The 20,368-nt window shown below is 43.8% G+C and overlaps 1 protein-coding gene across 9 annotated transcripts in view; it reads right to left on the bottom strand.

Moving 5' to 3' along the window:
• CHD8 (chromodomain helicase DNA binding protein 8) overlaps positions 1 to 19,528 on the bottom strand; it is a 68,281-nt gene extending 48,753 nt beyond the window's left edge. For 2 of the 9 annotated variants that reach the window (XM_031668260.1, XM_009211123.4), the window contains exon 1: positions 19,419 to 19,528. The gene's annotated coding sequence lies outside the window, so the exon portion shown is untranslated. Of the gene's footprint in view, positions 1 to 699; positions 957 to 992; positions 1,148 to 19,418 lie in introns of those variants that run through there. The other 7 variants (XM_009211117.4, XM_009211122.4, XM_021940992.2 and 4 more) reach the window with 7 other exon arrangements.
• Positions 19,529 to 20,368: the final 840 nt, after the last annotated feature.

Here is a 20,368-nt window from a genome sequence, read left to right as displayed (position 1 = left end):
AAGTATAAATCTTGTTGTTGGAAACTGTATCCTTTCAAGAAGATCAGTTGCAGAGAGACATAAGTACATGTTACTGAAACATAAGATGGGTAGAAGCAGCTTAATTTAAATGAGAAATATCTTGAAAATAAAATAATCCAAACGGCTAAAATGAAAATCACCAACATAATTTTAAAAGGGAAGTATTTTAAAACTGTACCATGAAGACATTTGTGAGACACTAAGGGTCTCAAATCTTATACAGAAATGAAAAATAAACACCCAAAGTGAATGCAATCACAATTTAGGGTCAGCAAAGGATCAGGATGGAAAGACATAGGACCAAACTGGAGCCACTCAGATTTCCTAAGTAGATCAAGATCCTAGGCCATTTTCTCTATCTTCACATTCTCACTGCCAAATGTGTGGCCACTCTGTTTTTGTTTTCCAATTACTGAAAGAGAAAGCACTCACACCTCAATCAAGGGTATGGTCATTTGGGGGAAAATAAGGCTGGTAAAGTAAGATCTTGTGAATAAATCGGAAAAGCAAAATAGACAACTACGAAAGCTAAAGACATGTATTTTCAGGGAGTAAAGAAGAAACTACAGAGACTTTGTACTCAAATGAAAAAAGGGAAAGGGCGAGGTGAGGAAGTGAGGGGTTGATGGAGAGGAAAACGCGACTGGGGTGGGGGTGGGGGGGACCCGGGTACATTACCTGCTCATACTGCCGGGGTTGGTGCCAGTAAGGTCCATAGAGCAGAGGCGGAAGATTTCTGGTAACTGGAGACCCCAAAATGGAAATTAGGTACATGCACTTGAGGTAAGGAGCTAGCGGGGGTGCCCTCCAGGGTGGGGATGGCCAAGACGGGAAGATGCGGGGGGTGGGGGGTGTGGATGCCCGGGGTAGGAGCAATGTTAGGGCGGAAGCTGCAGGCTGAGAAGCCCGACAAGCCCTGAAGGAGAAAAGGAGCCGTGCCTCACCCCAGTGGAGGAGAGAGGTGGCTTTACCTGCAGCGGCTGTGGGGGGCCGGTTCGCCCCTCTCCCTGTCTCTCCAGCACCAGTTCCCCCTCCTCCTGTGCAACCTAACCTGATGCTCCTGCCCGCCCCGCGCCATCATTGGCTAGAGCGCACTGCCAGTCACCAAAGGCGAGAAGACGCAAAACAGCGCAAAGGGCGGGACTACGAGGAGCTCCCTTCCCCCTCCCCCGCAGGTTAGGTTGAGAGCGCACGGAGAGGCCTATCCGGTTTCTAGGGCCGAGGCGAAGCCTGCAGCTTGCTTGAAAAAAAGGGGCTGGCCAGAGGAACAGTCTCATAGTACGCGAAACCAGTCCTGGGGATTAAATTCCCTACCATCCACACTGTATTCTTCACCCTAAAGAGTATAAACTTGGGAGGGAGGGTTCCGCGCTAGGCCAGCTCCGCCTCCCTCTGAATCCCCGGCCTTCCAGCAGCCCTGTCAACCCCTCTCCTGTAGTGACTACACTGTATCCCACTATCTAATGAAAGGGGCCAAATCTTCTTCCCTCCATCGTGGGAGTCAGCCCAGTTGGAATATGGGGCCTTTTAAAGCACTCTTTCTGCCACAACACATAAGGCTGCCGCATTTTTGACACTCCGACCCTTCGATGCCAATATGACTTTTTAGACAGTAATTCCTGGGGCCCTCTAACAATTCCCAACCCTTAGCCCCCTCGAAACAAACACTCCTTACCCTCTAAACTCGGTTTCCTGTTCTCCCATTTCTTGAAACTCAGCCCATTTGACCTTTTAATCAGTGTCCACTTTGCGATGTCACTTGAAATCACTCTAGTTCCCAGTGAGACTAGTCAACCCCAGAATGATGGTGTGCAAGGTTAAATCCACCAAACTTTTTTTTTTTTCTTTTTTGAGACAGAGTCTCACTCTGTTGCCCAGGCTGGAGTGTAGTGGTGCAATCTTGGCTCACTGCAACCTCCACCTCCCATGTTCAAGCGATTCTCTTGCCTCAGCCTCCCGAGTACTGGGATTACAGGCGCCTGCCACCACAACCAGCTAATTTTTGTATTTTTAGTAGAGACAGGGTTTCACTATGTTGGCTAGGCTGGTCTCGAACTCCTGACCTCAAGTGATCCACCCACCCCAGCCTCCCAAAGTGCTGGGATTACAGGCGTGAGCCATCACGCCCAGTAAGTACACTGTTATTAAAAAGAGCAGTTTGGCCAGGTGCGGTGGTGGCTCATGCCTGCAATCCCAGCACTTTGGGAGGCCGAGGTGGGCAGATTGCTAGTACCCAGGAGTTTGAGACCAGCCTGGGCATTATAGTAAGACCTAGTCTCTTTAAAAAAAAAAAAAAAAAAAAAAATTAAGAAGGATGCCGGGCGCAGTGGCTCACACCTGTAATCCCAGCACTTTGGGAGAGCGAGGTGGGCAGACCACGAGATCAAGAGATCTAGACCATCCTGGTCAACATGGTGAAACTCCATCTCTACTAAAAATACAGAAATTACTGGGCGTGGTGGCATTCGCCTGTAGTCCTAGCTGCTTGGGAAGCTGAGGCAGGAGAGTCACTTGAACCCAGGAGGCAGAGGTTGCAGTGAGCTGAGATCATGCCACTGCACTCCAGCCTGGTGACAGAGTGAGACTCTGTCTCCAAAAAAAAAAAAAAGAGCAAAAAAAGGCCAGTTGCAGTGACTCACACCTGTAATCTCAGCATTTTGGGAGGCCAAGGTGGGCAGATCACTCGAGGCCAGGAGTTTCAGATCAGCTTGGCCAACATAGTGAAACCCCATCTCTATTAAAAATACAAAAACTGGCTGGGAGTGGTGGCACCCACGTGTAGTCCCAGCTACTGGGGAGGGTGAGGCACGAGGATTGCTTGAATCCATCAGTGAGCCAAGATCATGCCAATGCACTCCAGCCTGAGCAACAGAGTGAGACAATGTCTCAAAAAAGAAAAAAAAAAAAAGGGGGGGGGGGGCGGCTTATCTCCTGATCATTAGTTTCCTCTGAAAGTATCCTCAACATTGAAATCCTATTTTCTTATACTCTAAGGACACAAATTAGGTAAATCAACTTGCTTTAGATCTCCTATTTTTAAAGATCCTAGCATTACCACTGTCGCTAAAAACACCTAATTACCACTCCTGTAAACAGCAATACTGTTTTCCCATTTACTGTGGCTCAAAACCTCAACAGTCTCTAAAACTTCCCCCTGTAGCCACCATCCAATCATTTGCCAAGTGTCACTTATTCTCTTACAATATATAACAAAGATTTTGGAGCTGCCAAAGACTCTGTCAACCTTCTTAGTGTATAATGAGAAAACTGAGGCTTAGAGAGTTGAATGTTTGACTATGAAACTAAGTGGCAAGTTAGGATTCATACATATGACTCCTATTTCTGCTGCCATCTCCCTTACTTATGTAGTTGCTTGTATAAGAGAAAAGCCTCATAAATAATCTCTCTACTCACCCTACTAATCCATTCTGCAACCAGATTAATATCCTAAAACACAGAATGGCCAAATCAGACTCGTGCTTGAAAATTTTCAAAGGCTCCCAATTACTTAAGACAACATCTTATCTTTCCAGTCTTATTTTCCACTATTCGTCTACATATACTTGCTAGCCAAAAAAAGACAAATTACTATTGTCGTGTTTTTTCTAATCTGAGCCTAATATTGCTGCCTTCAAATTACACACATCTTTCTTTCTTTGCATTACCAAAATCTTACTTACTGTCCTCTAAGTTCAACATCAAATGCCTCTTAATTTATTACTTCAATATGTATTGAGTACATAACATGCCAAGTAATCTGCTAGTATTAGGAATCCAAAAACAAATAAGACATAATCCCTACCCTCAACTCACAGTAAGTAAGAGTGCATTCGTGTATGTATGTGGGAAGAGGGTAAAGAGTAGGCAGTATGACAATAGTGACAAATAAAAACAATTATAATACAAGGTGATACATTCAATAAGACCAGCAGGGGCTTAGTAGTTTCTTTTTTATGTTGTTGGGTTTTTTTTCTTGGGAAGGAGTCTCACTCTGTTGCCTAGGCTGGAGTGCAGTGGTGCAATCTTGGCTCACCGCAACCTCTGCCTCCTGGGTTCAAGCGATTCTCCTGCCTCAGCCTCCTGAGTAGCTGGAATTATAGGTGTCCACCACCATGCCCAGCTAATTTCTGTATTTTTAGTAGAGATGAGGTTTCACCATGTTGGCCAGGCTGGTCTCGAACTCCTGACCTCAGGTGTTCCACCCACCTCAGCCTTCCAAAGCGTTGGGATTACAGGCGTGAGCCACTGCGTCCAGCCAAGAAAGTAGTTTCTCAAACAATGAAGAAAGGTTACCAAGTGGAAGGGAAAGGTGGGCTGTAAGAAAGGGATATTCAGGCAACAGGGACAGTAAGAGGGAAGGCAAAACAAAGCATAGCAATGAGAAACAGCATGAGACATGTACAGGAAACTCTAGTTCTGTAGTTCAGCCTTGCTAAAGTGTAAATCGCAAAGAAGGAACTGGATGGAGACGAAGTTGAAGGGATAGGTAAGGGCCAGAGCGTGGAGAGACTTGAATAACATATTAAGGCATTTTCTTTTTTTTTTTCTTTTTTTTTTTTTTTTTGACGGGGTCCTTCTTTTTTGCCCCGGCTGGACTGCAGTGGCTGGATCTCAGCTCACTGCAAGCTCCGCCTCCCGGGTTTATGCCATTCTCCTGCCTCAGCCTCCCGAGTAGCTGGGACTAAAGGCGTCCACCACCTCGCCTGGCTAGTTTTTTGTATTTTTTAGTAGTGACGGGGTTTCACCATGTTAGCCAGGATGGTCTTGATCTCCTGACCTCGTGATCCGCCCGTCTCGGCCACCCAAAGTGCTGGGATTACAGGCTTGAGCCACCGCGTCCGGCCTTAAGACATTTTCTTACAGGTGGATTAGGAGCCACTGAAACATGGAATAATGTAATCAGAATTACATGTTGTTTAGCTAATTCTCGCTTTAGGGGGTGAGAGGAAACAGGACACAGAAGCAGTTAGGAGGCTGTTATAAGAGACCAGAAAGGAGTTGTATAGTGAATATTTGCTGGGTTTTTTTTTTTTGCTCAGCAACCAAAAGGCCCCTTCCTATATTTTCCATGGAAAGCTGGATCTTATCTTCCCATATGGAGCCTGGGGAGATAGGGCTCAATCACCTCCTCCCCTTCCCAGCAAAGAAGAAGTATGCCTGCACATGACCTAGGCTACTTGAAGTGGATACTCCTTCTGGGGAAGTCTTGACTTTGCAGGAGTAATGCAAAGACCCAGGACCAACCAGTTAGAAAATATTTGGCAATGGCAGACACTAGAGTCCAACTGTAGCATCCTATATAGACTGGTCAGTGGTGACCTTGACCTTCTCTTTGGTCTTCCCTCCTTTGATTTCATACCATTCTTTAAACCAAGTTCTCTAACATTCCCATTACTTTTTTGAGCCATTCAATATCCTTCCAATAAATTTTCTTTCTGCTTAAGTTAGCCAAAAGAAAGTCAGTTTCCTGGCCCTCAATGGTTAAACGTACTCGGGGCTCAAAGAAAAAAAAAAAAAAAAAGTTAGCTAAAAGATGATTCCTGTTGTTTGCAACCAAGAATCCTAACACAATGATTAGGGCCTAAATTATAGCAATACGATTCAAAAGATAGTGATGGAATTTTTTATTACCCTTTTGCTAAGATCAAGTTTTAAAAATCATAATGGGAGGGAAACAACAAAGCCAGAAACACTTAGGGGATAAAAAATCAGTAGAACCTGGAGTTCAGAGGGAAAGAGGAATAGTTTAGCCATATCGAAAATGAGCTGCCTATAGTATGTTAAGTAGTGACATTCAGTAGGAGGTCGATGTATGAGTCTAAAAGTCCGGCTTGGAGATAGATTTTGATAGTTATTAGCAACTAAATGGTAGCTGTAAAAGTGGAGATTACCCAGTGAATGTGAAGAGCAGACCAAGGATAAGAAAAACTGCAAGGCTGGGAGGCCAAGGCTGGAGAATTGCTTGAGCCCAGGAGTTTGAGATCAGCCTGGGTAACAAAGGGACACTATTTCTACAAAAAAAAAAAATTGTTTTTAATTAGGGCGGGTGCAGTGGCTCATGCCTGTAATCCCAGCACTGGGAGGTGGAGGCAGGCGGATTGCTTAAGCCCAAGGGTTCAAGACCAGCCTGGGCAACATGGCGAAACCCTGTCTCTACAAAAAATACAAAAATTAGCCAGGCGTGTGACACAGGCCTATAGACCCAGCTGTTTTGAGGGCTGAGGCAGGAGGATTGCCTGAGCCCGGGAAGCTGAGGTTGCAGTGAGTCAAGACTGTGCCACTGTACTTTAGCCTGGGCAACAGAGTCTGACCCTGTCTCAAAACAAAATTAAAAAAAAAAAATGAACCAGGCATGGTGGCACATGCTGTGGTCTCAGCTACTTGGGAGGCTAAGGTGGGAGGATTGCTTAAGGCTGCAGTGAGCCAAGTTCATGACACTGCATTCTAGCCTGGGTGACAGACCCTATCAGAAAGGAGAAAAGAGAGAGGGGAGGAGAAGGGAGGAGAGGAGAGGAGCGGCGAGGGGAGGAGAGGGGAGAAAGGAAAGAAAGGAAGAAAGAAAGAGAACAACTGCACAAATATTGTTGGGAGAGACGAGAATGTTAATGTCTGTGAAGAACTGGAGAACCCATATCCATTCCAAAGAATGTAGCTGCAATTCACCTCTAATTAAGTCCTGCCAAATGGAAACATATATCTAAGGTTGAAAGAAAACTTCAGATTTTCCAAAAGCCAGAAATGTAGAGTTTTACGTAAAATCTTTTAGGTTTTGACTGTAAATAACTATTTTTTTAAGAAAACTAAACACTATGCAGGATAAAGAAAACACTTAGCTAGGCCGGGCGCGGTGGCTCACGCCTGTAATCCCAGCACTTTGGGAGGCTGAGGTGGGCGGATCACGAGGTCAGGAGATTGTGACCATCCTGGCTAACACAGTGAAACGCCATCTCTACTAAAAATAGAAAAAATTAGCCAGGCGTGGTGGCGGGCGCCTGTAGTCCCAGTTACTCAGGAGGCTGAGGCAGGAGAATGGCGTGAACCCGGGAGGTGGAGCTTGCAGTGAGTCGAGATTGCGCCACTGCACTCCAGCCTGGGTGACAGTGTGAGACTCCGTCTCAAAAAAATAAATAAATAAAGAAAGAAAAAGAAAAAGAAAGAAAACACTTAGCTGGAGACCCAACTGAGATTTTTAGTGGGGTGAGAAAAGCTGAGGAGGAACCCAGGAGAACATCAGAAATTAAGAATCAGAATAATGCCTTCTTAAGAAGGTAGGGAAAAAACAGCTAGAGAAACAAGACAGTGCAGTGTCACAGAGGCAGAGAGTAGAGATTTGCAGGGGAAGAGTGATCAATTACATCAAACAAAGCAAAAATGTCCAACAATGTAAGAACTTTAAAATGTCCACTGGATGTAATAATTGAAAGCCTTTCTGATACCTACTTTCCACTGTCAAACCAGAAGTAATCTGTCCATGTGAGTTTTCATAGCATTGTGTGTAGTCCTCTTTTAGGATAATTATCTTTTACTTTATATTTTACTTACATTTGTACATGGAATAATGAGCTTTGAAGTCCAAGGGACCTGGGTTCAAATTTCTGTCCCATCAAGAAAATTAACTTTTCTGAGTCTAGCTCATTCCTCTACATAAAGTAGATAACAGTATTAAGTTACAGGGACATTTATGAGGATTAATGAAACAACAGGCACAGTATTTGACACATAACTGCTAAGTCCTAGTAGGTACTCGACAAATGTTGTTGGATAAATTGGAAAAGAAGTTGTTTTTGCCAATATCTGTACCTAGCATATAGTAATCAGCCTGAGAGAGGATCACTACCTAGATTAATGGCCTCCAAAATAGTTTAGCTTCAGTTGGCTAATACTTATGAGCTTGAGTGCACACTCTAGCTCTCTCTCCCTTTATATTAAATCTAATTTAAGGTGAACAGGAATAGCTACATTCTAGATTCTAGAGTCTGAAGATCATGTTCAACTAAATGGCTTTGGTCAGCCTAAGCCTGTTCTAGATGTTCTATGTCACTAGTATCCAATTTTGAGTGGTGAGACTTCACAGTCTAAAGGATCCAAGGAAGGGTCATAAAAATTGCAAAAATCACTACTCCCACCCTCAAATGTATTTTTTTCCCATGGCTTACAGGACACCACACTTTTCAAGTTTTCCTTTAATCTATGTAACCACTGTTTTTTTTTTTAAACCATTTATTTGCTACTTTTTTCCTACACCACCCCTTTAATTGAAGTTCACTTTGGTCCTAGGCCTTCTTTTCATTCTATACTTCCTTTTCACGGATGTCTAATTCCAATACATCACCTCAATTATTATTATTTTCTTCAATAAATTATATGCTTATGTCTCTCACATCTCTGGGCAAGATGTCACCTTTGAACTCTAGATCTGTATATCCCTCTGCTTACTCCATAGTTTTTCTTGGTAGACTCTCCAGTTCCCCCATCCTCATCCCACCACATGTGCACATACACAAACTGGTAATCATTCTCCAGCATCTCCTATCCAGTCATGGTTGCACAGACCAGAAACCTACCTTACTACCCGTACCCAATATTTTAAATTCCCATCTTTACCTCCTAAATATCCCTCAAATCCATCTACTTCTGCCTTTATTACCCTTTGGCTCAAAAGATGGCTCAATTTACCATCTTCGTTTCCCTGGACTATTGCAATTACCTTCTAACTGGTTCTCTTCCATTCTTCCACTTTAATTCTTATTTATCCTTCAGAGCTCATTTCAACAAAAAGTTGGGCCAGGTGCAGTGGCTCACACCTGCAATACCAGCACTTTGGGAGGCCGAGGCGGGTGGATCATAAGGTCAGGGATGCAAGACCTGCCTGGTCAAGATGGTGAAACCCTGGCCGGGTGTGGTGGCTCACATCCGTAATCCCAGCACTTTGGAGACTGAGGCAGGTGGATCACCTGAGGTCACGAGTTCAAGACCAGCCTGGACAATATGGCGAAACCCCATCTCTACTAAAAACAATTTTTTTAAAAAATTAGCCAAGCGTGGTGGTGTGCGCCTGTAATCCCAGCTACCCGGGAGGCTGAGGTGGAAGAATTGCTTGAACCTGGGAGGCAGAGGTTGCAGTGAGTCAAAATCGTGCCACTGCACTCCAGCCTGGGCGACAGAGCGGGATTTGGTCTCAAAAAAAAAAAAAAAAAAAGTGAGCTGGGCGCAGTGGCTCACACCTGTAATCCCATCACTTTGGGAGGCCAAGGCGGGTGGATCACGAGGTCAGGAGTTTGAGACCAGCCTGGCCAAGATGGTGAAACCCCGTCTCTACTAAAAATACAAAAATTAGCTGGGCGTGGTGGCAGGCACCTGTAATCCCAGCTACTCGGGATGCTGAGGTAGGAGAATCACTTGAACCTGCGAGGTGGAGGTTGCCGTGAGCCGAGATCATGCCACTGCACTCCGCCCGGCAACAGAGTGAGACTCCTTCTCAAAAAAAAGATGGTGAAATCATGTCTCTACTAAAACTACAAAAATTAGCCAGGTGCGGTGGCAGGCACCTGTAATCCCAGCTACTCGGGAGGCTGAGGCAGGAGAATTGCTTGAACCCGGGCAGCAGAGGTTGCAGTGAGCCAAGATCATGCCACTGCACTCCAGCCTGGGTAACACAGTGAGATTCTGTCTCAAAAAAAAAAAAAAAAGAAAAGAAAAGAAAAGAAAACAGTTTTCCTTGATTTCCCAAACTAGTAACAGCTAAAATTGTTGAATGTACATTACATGCCAGGCACTCTTCTAAGCAATGAAAACGTATTAACATATTTAATTTTCTTTCTTTTTCTTTTTTTTTTTTTGAGACAGGGTATCATTCTGTCACCCAAGCTGGAGGGCAGTGGCACCATCTCGGCTCACTGCAACCTCCGCCTTCCAGGCTCAAGCAATTCCTCTGCTTCAGCCTCCCAAGCAGCTGGGACAACAGGCACACACCACTATGCTCAGCTAGTTTTGCATTTTTGGTAGAGACGGGGTTCCGCCATGTTGCCCAGGCTGGTCTGCAACTCCTGGCCTCAAGTGATCGGCCGGCCTCAGCTTCCCAAAGTGCTGGGATTACTTTGGCGTGAGCCACAACTCCTGGCCTCTTACTTAATTTTCTTAACAAGACCAAAATAACTATCTCTATTTCACAGATGTAGAAACTGAGGCACAAAGAGATAATACCTTGCCCAATATCCTACAGCTAGTGAAAAGTGGTACCAGATTCAGATTTAGGCAGTGTAGCTCCAGAAGACACATTCTTAACCACTGTACTATACTATGCTCTAAGTTACATGCCCCATTATAAATTCTTTTATAACATCCAGTACTTCTCCTTTGTTGTAGAGATTGAATAACTGATTATATAATTGTTTGATGTCTACTCCCTCTCCCCCATTAGAATGCAAGTTCCACAAGGGTAAGGGCTTGCGTATGGCTTGTCCATTACAGTATTCCCTTTGCTTATCGGGTGGTAATGGGCATTCAGTGTATTTTTGTTGAAAGAATGCACTGAACTTCTAGTCGAAGGTGTGTGGGAGAGAGGTTTCGGGGCCAAAGCAATGGCTTCCCTCACTCAGACTGCATGACAGCAAAAGGGCAGTAGCAGTTTCCTACTAGAAACATTCAGAAGAAGTATCATAAAATCACAAGCACCTTCACTTTTTAGTAGCTGTAGCAGACACAGCTTTTACATAGAACAAAAGGGGTTGTATGGCACTACACATAAAAGACTGTTTTTTAGAGTGAGGTACTCGCTGTTGACAGTAATGAAATGTTAGTTACCCCATTAGGTTTAGGACTATAATGCCTCAATGGTGACCAATTCCAGCTGTGGTCAGAAGTGAATGGATGACACTATATCCTTTTTTTTTTTTTTTTTTTTTTTGAGACAGGGTCTCCCTCTGTTGCCCAGGTTGGAATGCAGCAGCACGATCTCGGCTCACTGCAACCTCCTCCCTCCAGGGTTCAAGCGATTCTCCCACTTCAGCCTCCTGAGTAGCTGGGATTACAGGCACGTACCACCACGCCTGGTTAATTTTTGTATTTTTAGTAGAGACGGGGTTTAACCATATTGGTCAGGCTTCTCTCAAACTCCTGACCTCAGGTGATTAACCCGCCTCAGCCTCCCAAATTGCTAGGATTACAGGTGTGAGCCACTGCGCCTGGCCAGATGACACTATATCCTTATGACTCAAAAACAGATCACGGATTCTTTTCTTTTTTTCTAAGTCAACCTCATTGCAGATTTTTTTCCCAGTAAAATCCTCAAGTTTTGGCCTAAGTCTGAAGACAGAAAATAAGAGCCTAATCTTTGCGGAACATTAGACTTAGGTCAAGTTTGGACTAGATCTGGAGAAGCTGCTCTTCACTGGCTCATGGTCACTAAGGTGAAAATAATACTGTGTTCTAGATGAGAAATCTCTAACTGGGCCAATGTTCACCTTATACTACCACTTTTGGGTATCCAACAATGTAACAATATATATTAATTTAGGTAACAGATTCCTGTCCTCTTCATGCTCCCCCACATGCATTCCTGCATGCCCTATTTTAACTGAGCCAAGTACACATAAATGTGTTCAGCCTAATAGAAAAATACAAATATTTACTTAATTCAACCAGAGACTATAAAGAATTGTTTTCACTGCAATAATTATGCTAAAAGAGTATGTGTGGGAGGAGAAACATCATAAAGCACTGTTATTATCAGACTTGTGCCTAAAAACTGACCCCAGTAACATGGGATTCATGAAATTTTAATGGGCTAAACTGACTTGCATTGGCTAAAAAAGTGAGTTACATGCAAGACTGACCAAGTCATTTTCCCCTGTACAGCTTAAAATATTTCACATAATCTTATCTTCAAAATAACTAAGTTAAATAAAAGAAACAAACTATTTATTCTTTTCCCTTTTAACAGAGATACAAAGACAAAAATAAATCTTAGATTCTCAAGGTTCTACAATTGCTAAAGGCATAGCTTTAACAAGCTACTGAATACCTACCTACCTGTCTAGTGTTCTGGTCAAAGACAGTTTGCACACAGGGGTCAGCACTAAACTTTTTTTTGTTTTGTTTTGTTTTGTTTTTGAGATGTAGTCTCACTCAGTCGCCCAGGCTGGAGTGCAGTGGCTCAATCACAGTTCACTGAAAGCTCCGCCTCCCAGATTCAAGCGATTCTCCTGCCTCAGCCTCCTGAGTAGCTGGGACTACAGGCGCGCCACTACCCCCAGCTAATTTTTTTTTTTTTTTTAATTTTTAGTAGAGACGGGGGTTTCACCATGTTGGTACGGCTGGTCTCAAACTCCTGACCTCATGATCCGCCTGCCTCGGCCTCCCAAAGTGCGGGGATTACAGGCGTGAGCTACCGCGCCTGGCCCAGCACTGAATTTTTAAAAGGAGGGAGGCTGGGCCAGGCACGGTGGCTCACGAATGCAATCCCAGTACTTTGGGGGGCCGAGGCGGGCGGATCACGAGGTCAGGAGATTGAGACCATCCTGGCTAACATGGTGAAACCCTCTTTCTACTAAAAATACAAAAAATTAGCCGGGAGTGGTGACGGGCGCCACCTCCCACTACTCGGGAGGCCGAGGCAGGACAACGGTGGGAATCCCGGAGGCGGAGCTTGCAGTGAGACGAGATCGCACCACTGCACTCCAGCCTGGGCGACAGAGCAAGACTCCGTCTCAAAATATATAAATAAATAAATTAAATAAATTAAAAGGAGGGGGGCTGGATAATAAATGGGGCTTTGAAGTCAGACCAGAGTTCCTCTTACCCTTGGTTGTGTTACCTAACCTCACAGTCTTTTTTAATTTTCCCTGTAAAATGAAACTAGCACCACATACATTTCAGAGTTATTCTAAAAATTAAAAGATAACATACAATGCTTGGCACATAGCAGGCAAATAAAAAGGAATTTATTATTCTCCATCCAATATTTTAAAACAGTACCACTGAAGGCTTCTCTCAAAGCAAAATTACTCCTCAGAGACTTGGCAGAGCTGATCTGTTAGGCAGAAAGGAGGGATACCGAAATAGATGTAAAAGTTTCACAATTATATGGCAGGACTGCTGGGCAGGATGAAAGCACTCCAGTACTACCGTGCTGAGAAAGCAGCACAAGTATTTAACATCATAATCATGAAACAGATTTCAACCAGCACTTGTGATCTAGAGTCACATCCCAGGTAATTCAACTAATCACTTTTATGTTTGTAGGAATATGTCAGTGTCTATTTCTTAAGTATTCCATTTACTTCACAATACCTGCTTGTGGTAACTTTCAGTTTCCAAATGACTAGACTGTCCCTTGGCAGTTCACATGCCCAGATCCAGCTTATTTAGTTTTTGACTCCCATGACTTTCAGGAGCGTAGTGAAAAGAAGTAACCATTGCTATACTATATATTTAAAATTTCATTTAAAAAAGGTCCCAACAGCAGTCATATTTGTAAAACACACTAAAGCACTACATTTTATTATAGGAGAATTGACATGCAAATTAAGGAAGAACTGACTAATGTGCCCCACACCCAGAAAGGGGGGAAAAACAAGAATGACTGGGTACTGAGTAGAAGAAATGAAAAATACTGAGTAAAAGTTCAATGTTCATGTAACTTGCTAGCCCCTATTCAAAAACCCACTAATTGGTGCAGCAGCAATAGAAAATGAAAAAAAAAAAAAGATGAAAAAATTCAAAAATCCAGAAACACCTTACTATTCATGCTGTTTACTTAGATATATGTGTATCTGATAAAATCATGTTTCATACACGAAATTCTGTTATGATTTGGGTCTATCTAAATAGGCAGCCAAACTATAGAAATCATTGGTTTCTTCTAGAACTAACCAAAAGAAATTCCCATATCACTAATATGACAATGTTCTTCTAAATAACCATGTCCCAAAGAAATAATCCCCAAAGATATAGTGCATCCCCAAAGTATGTAGTGGAAGAAAAAAAGAAAGCAGGAAATTCCAAAGGTTTCTGTAATAACACAAGAGACAATTTGAGAAACCTTAAACATTTTACAACTCTCAGCTGAGCATTGTGATATGGGCCGGCCTATAACCCCAGCTACTTGGGAGGCTGAGACAGGAGGACTACTTGGGCCAAAAAGTTTGAGGTTGCAGTGAGTTATATAATCGCACCACTGCACTCCAGCCTACATAACAAACAGAGCAAGATTCTGTCTCTTAAAAAAAACAAAAACAAACAAACAAAGCAAAAACAGAAAAAAAAAAATGTGTAAGACCTTATAGCTGTTGAGTATCCTTCTCTCAAATAAATTTAAAAATTCAGTTACTATATATCCTATATTGGAAAGCTACTGACATAGTCTTAGAAGAATTACAGACTCTGAAAACAAAAAGGTGTTATTAGGAAATTACTAATCACTGGAATATTGAGACACTACCCAAAGGATTGGCACTATCACATTTAAGGTGCTAACATACAAGGGAGCAATGAAGCACAGTCCTGGTAAATTATCTGGTAATTTCAGTAGCATGCTATTTAATTATCTTTTTAAAATGAAATAAACAAATAAAATGAAGTCATATACAATAAACATCTATGGACATATTAATATATTAATATACAAAGGAAAGAAAATCAGGGATATTTCACTTCTTAAAATGACAAGGTCAACTCTTTCTTAATAATTACACATAACAGTAAATCATAGTTCTGAAAGCTCTTTCCAAACAAACTAGTGAGAATATACTACAGGAGAATCTGAATTTGAAGAGGCTAGAATGTTGTCTAAGATCCCTACACTGCTCCACTGCTTAAAATATATTCCTGGATCTCTCCCTGCTGAAGACTAATGTAAAAATAATTATCAGCCAGGCACGGTAGCTCACGCCTATAATCCCAGCTCTTGGGGAGGCAGAAGCAGGAGGATAGCTTGAGCCCAGGAGTTTGAGACCAGCCTGGCCAACATAGTGAAACCCCGTTTCTACTAAAAACACAAAAAATTAGCCAGGCATGGTGGCACGCACCTATAGTCCCAGCTACTCAGGAGGCTGAGGCAGGAGAGTCACTTGAACCTGGGAGGCGGAGGTTGTGGTGAGCCAAGATCGCCCCATTGCACTCCAGCCTGGGCAACAGAGTGAGACTTGGTCTCAAAAAAAAAAAAAAAGTAATTATCTACGCCAGGCTATTTTCTATCTATGCCTGCTGGAATTTTTATTATTTTGCACCATACAGTTAATGGGTAGAAATTACATGCTTTAAGTCTCCTGCTGCAACCTGAAGGCAGCAAATAAGATATTTTGAAGTTGACCATTTTGCTTCATGTTACATTAACAAACTAAGGGCCTAGTGAAGGATGGAAACTATATAATTGATAATAAAAGGGCAAAAGAAATGTTACCTAGAGAACAGCTTAATGAGAAACCTCGGAGATTAAGATACTTTGTAGTTTAAATGTAAAACGTTAAGTAACTACAAAGAGGTGGACTTATTTTACAATACAAATACAATAAAAACTTTTAAGTTTCATTTAAAGTTTACTCACACACAAAACTGAGAGATTAAAGGAGAAAAAAGTTATCCAAGACAAAATCTAGAATGCAGTAAATGTTTTGTTGTTGTTTTGAGACAGAGTCTCTCTTAGCTACAGTGCAGTGGTGCGATCTCAGCTCACTGCCATCTCCGCCTCCCTGGTTCAAGCGATTCTCCTGCCTCAGCCTCCAGAGTAGCTGGGCCTACAGGACCGCACCACCACACCCAGCTAATTTTTGTATTTTTTTCAGTAGAGACGGGGTTTCACCATGTTGGCTAGGATGCCCACCTTGGCCTCCCAAAGTGCTGGGATTACAGGCGTGAGCCACCACACCCAGCCAGAATGCAATAAATGTTAAATAAACTTCAGGTAAAAGAAAACTTCAGGCCAGGTGTGGTGGCTCACGCTTGTAATCCTAGCACTTTGGGAGCCTGAGGCAGGCAGATCAGCCTGGCCAACATGGTGAAACCCTGTCTCTACTAAAAATACAAAAACTTAGCCAGGCATGGTGGCACATGCCTGTAACCCCAGCTACCACTTGAACCCAGGAGGCAGAGGTTGCAGTGAGTCGAAATCACGCCACTGCACTACAGCCTGGGTGACACAGTGAGACTCATCTCAAAAAAAAAAAAAACAACAACAACAAAAAAACAACTTCATACAACAACTTCATTACATGGAAATACAACTGTCAGCCGGGCACAGTGGCTCACACCTGTAATCCCAGCACTTTGGGTAGCTGAGACAGGCCGATCACGAGGTCAGGAGTTAAAGACCAGCCTGGCTAATATGGTGAAACCCTGTCTCTACTAAAAATACAAAAATTAACCGGGTGTGGTGGTGCACGCCTATAGTCCCAGCTACTTGGGAGGCTGAGAAAGAAGAATCACTTGAACCTGGGAAGCAGAGCTTGCAGTGAGTAGAGATAGCACCACTGCATTCCAGCCTGGGTGACAGAGAGAGACTCTGTCTCAAAAAAAAAAAAAAAAGAAAAGAAAAGAAATACAACTGTCAGGCTGGGTGTGGTGGCTCACACATGTAATCCCAGCACTTCGGGAGGCCAAGGTGGGAGCATCGCTTGGGCCGAGGAGTTCAAGACCAGCCAGGGCAAGATGGCAAAGACCCCCGTCCCTTAAGAAAGAAACACAACTCTCATTTGGGTACTAGGTACCAAAGAAAGACCACATCTTGAACATTAGGGTCCCTTTACATTCCCTAAAAGGTTTCAGTTAAACAGAAGCAAAAACGTACAATGTCAGCGAATTAAGCAAAAAGGAAAGTGCAAAAAATCACAGGAAGATGAAAAGATCACCAACTTGGAGAGGCAAAAGAATAAAAGATCATAGATGATGAAAGAGGGGATATAAATAGTTAAAGTGAGATAAGAAACATGATAGTCTATCAATGAATCAAATGCTAAAGGTAAAATAGTAAATATTATACCACAATGGTCACAGTAATGTAAGGACAGGTCATGCAAAGACCTGCAGATCAAGGACTTGCTCAAATGCAACTCCAGAAGTAGAGTGACTTCTAGAGATGAAAGTGGAGACTCAGAGAAATGTTTGTCTTCTGTTTTCCTCACAAGTATGAGGCTGGATGTAAGCTCAGAACAAAGCTTAACTCTTTCAGAACTGTAGACAAACAGCTCACTAAAATATTTAATATTCATCTGAATGTTACAGTCCTTTCACAGATGAGAATACCAAATCTTATTTTTTCAGTAAGCAAGCACTGTTTTGACACCCATAAATTAATCTTATGTGGTAGTTTTGCTTAGAAAAGTGGCTCATGCCTGTAATCACAGCACTTCGGGAGTCCGAGGCAGGAGGAACACAAGGTCAGAAGTTCAAGACCAACCTGGCCAATACGGTGAAACCCCGTCTCTACTTAAAAAAAAAAAAAAATTAGCCAAGCATGGTGGCAAGCACCTGTAATCCCAGCTACTCAGGAGGCTGAGGCAGGAGAACTGCTGGAACCTGGGAGGCAGAGGTTGCAGTGAGCCCAGATCGTGCCATTGCACTCCAGCCTGGGTGACAGAGCAAGACTCTGTCTCAAAAAAAGGAAAACTGACAAAATCAAAAGAGCAGATGCACAGGGCAGATCAAACATGGAGAATACAAAAACTGTTCAAGTACTCATACATTGTTCCATTATATCCCTTATCCCAATCCATTACTCCTTTGCTATTTCACTCTCGATGTGTCGCCCAGGCTGGAATGCAATGACACGATCTTGGCTCACTGCAATCTCCACCTCCAGGGTTCGAGCGATTTTCATGGCTTGGCCTCCCATGTAGCTGGGACTAAAGGCGCACGTGACCATGCCCAGCTAATTTTTTTTTTGTATTTTTTGTACTTTTAGAGACGGGGTTTCACCATGTTGGTCAGGCTGGTCTCGAACTCCTGACTTCAAGTGATCCGCCCGCCTCCACCTCCCAAAGTGCTGGGATTACAACCGTAAGCCGCGGCGCCTAGCCCACTATTTCAGTTTTAAACCTTCTCCCAAGCCTGTCTCTTCACACATGCCTACTCTCTCTTTGGCCAATGTCTTTCACTTGCCTTCAGATCCACTGGCACGCCTCTCTTGTAGCAGAAGGTGTTCTTACATGGAAAATGTTTTTCTTATCATAACTCTTTTTTTAAGGGTTGGGATAATTCCAAGTACTTGAAATAAGTTTCTCACATCTTGCTCTATGAGGTTGACTAGGATTTGTTCTGAAACCTATTGGGTGACCAATACAAAAGAAATTCCTAAGCAGAAAACATGATCTAATTAACTAACACAGGACACTATCCAAATCACAAACTCACTTTCGATATGTAATGTGCCCCATACCAGATGACTTCAGCAGATGCTAACCTAGGCTGAGAATCCTTGCCTGAGTCGACAAACTCAGAAAAGCATGGAGATGAAACGATCTGTAGACACTGGTGTGATGGTAGAGGATGGAGCAGACACTGATAAGGCAGCTCCCCCGGCTTGTGTTTGGGGCGCTCCGCTCTTTATTTTTTAATAGAAAAAGACAGAGTTCTAAATCTCTGCCTTATGGCTCACTTTGCTTAGCCATACAAAAGAGATCGGTCCACTATATACCTTTTCTGTGAAGACCCTAATCACTTCAAGACTGTCGCTTAAAAAGCAAGAGACTGCTGCATTTGCACAGCTTCTGCAGGGAAATTCCCTGCGACACGAGAGACAGGTAAATAAAGAAACTGCATTCGCTCCAAGGCAGGGGGAGGGGTCTTCTATCAGTGAAGTAAACCACTGAGTTCTGCAGACCTGTCAAGGAAGATCCAAGGCTTGAGCTCCTTGTCTTCCCACCATCTCTAAACATTCTCCAACAGCCTGCTCTTCACTCCCAGGAGACCCACAAAACTTACACCTGAGAATAAGGAAAAATCTGCATACGCTTACCCCATGCTTTCCTACCCACCTTTATTATTAAAATACAGAAGAAAAAAGAATAAAAAGAAGTAGAAAACCCTAACCACCGATTTCTGAATCCAAAGTATGGAGTAACCAAACGGGGCCGGGGAGTTTTCCCTTCTCTGAAGAGAGGAGAACAAGGCGCCGCCTCCAATCTACACTACGCCCAGTAATGCAATGACAAGCCCTAAAAACTCCACAGCGTCCCAGGCAGTCCCTCGCGGCTCGGCCCGGCAGCCACCCTCTCCCCCGACCTCTCACAAAGGAGACTGGTTCAGTCCGGAGCATCACCCCGCACCTGATCCCTCCCAACTGGGGGGCGAGCAGGGGGTGGAAGAGAGAGGAGGAGGAGTTACTTAAATCAAATCTCTGAGAGCCTCAGCTTTTGCTGACTCCTGGCCCAGCACTGAGGAGCGGGTGTGAGCGGGAAGCTTACCTGTGCAAGTCCTGGTGCTTCCTTTCCAGGCAGTGTTTCAACTCACCCTCTCCGAGAACAAGGCGCCTTCCGGCGGAGCATGGCCAGCCCTCGCCTCAATCTAGCTTGCTAGTAGTCCATTCTCCCTAGGCTCCGCCCCCCTGCGCTCCCATCCGCCAATGGCAGCACCGAAGCCCGGCCTCTTCCAGCGGGCTAATGTGAGCGCCATCCAGGAAGTCTCTTGAGAGTGGAAGGTCCTAGGAGGATGAGACGGGTACGTAGGCGACCACAAATATGCCTGATTGAAAATAAAATCTGGCGGCGGCTGGCCTCTGACGGCTCAGTTCACAGGCGACCAGGCCCCTCGGCATCTATTTTTGACCCCCGCCATTGGGGGCGCTCTGAACTAAAATAACACTTAGTTACCTACTTCTGGGAAGCCATCTTGGCTCAGACTCGGGGACGGGGTGAGAGTGCTTCAAGAATCTGAAGCCCCTGTCGCCGTTCTGTCCGACTATCTAGGTCCAGCCCGAACATACTCTCTGTATACACTCAGGATGCCCCTCAGTCACGACGTGAAACCCTTGGAATAATGCCGTATGTGGTTACGGGCAACCACCACCACCCTCTCACTTAACTGTAGGAGTAAAGCAATTTTAACAAATCGAATAAGCAAAAATTAATTCTTCTAATGACAGTGAAAGTTACAGTTTCCTAGGGTAATCCTTTATGGCCAGCTCACTCAAAATATCAGGACATGTATCTATTCTAGGTGCTACTAATCTTTATGATTCACTGCAAATTTTCCAGTAGGGGCACTGTGAATCAGTTGGAAATCAAGAACAGGACTTAAGGAGGAATTCCTTTTTTTTTTTTTTTTGAGACGAGTCTCGCTCAGTCACCCAGGCTGGAGTGCAGAGGGGCGATCTCGGCTCACTGCAACCTCTGCCTCCCGGGTTCAAGCAATTTTC

The sequence above is a fragment of the Papio anubis genome, chromosome 7 (genome assembly GCF_008728515.1).
Source record: "Papio anubis isolate 15944 chromosome 7, Panubis1.0, whole genome shotgun sequence".
Taxonomy (NCBI): domain Eukaryota; kingdom Metazoa; phylum Chordata; class Mammalia; order Primates; family Cercopithecidae; genus Papio; species Papio anubis.
Note: the sequence above shows the minus strand (reverse complement) of the source record. Positions and strands in the feature narration are given on the sequence as shown.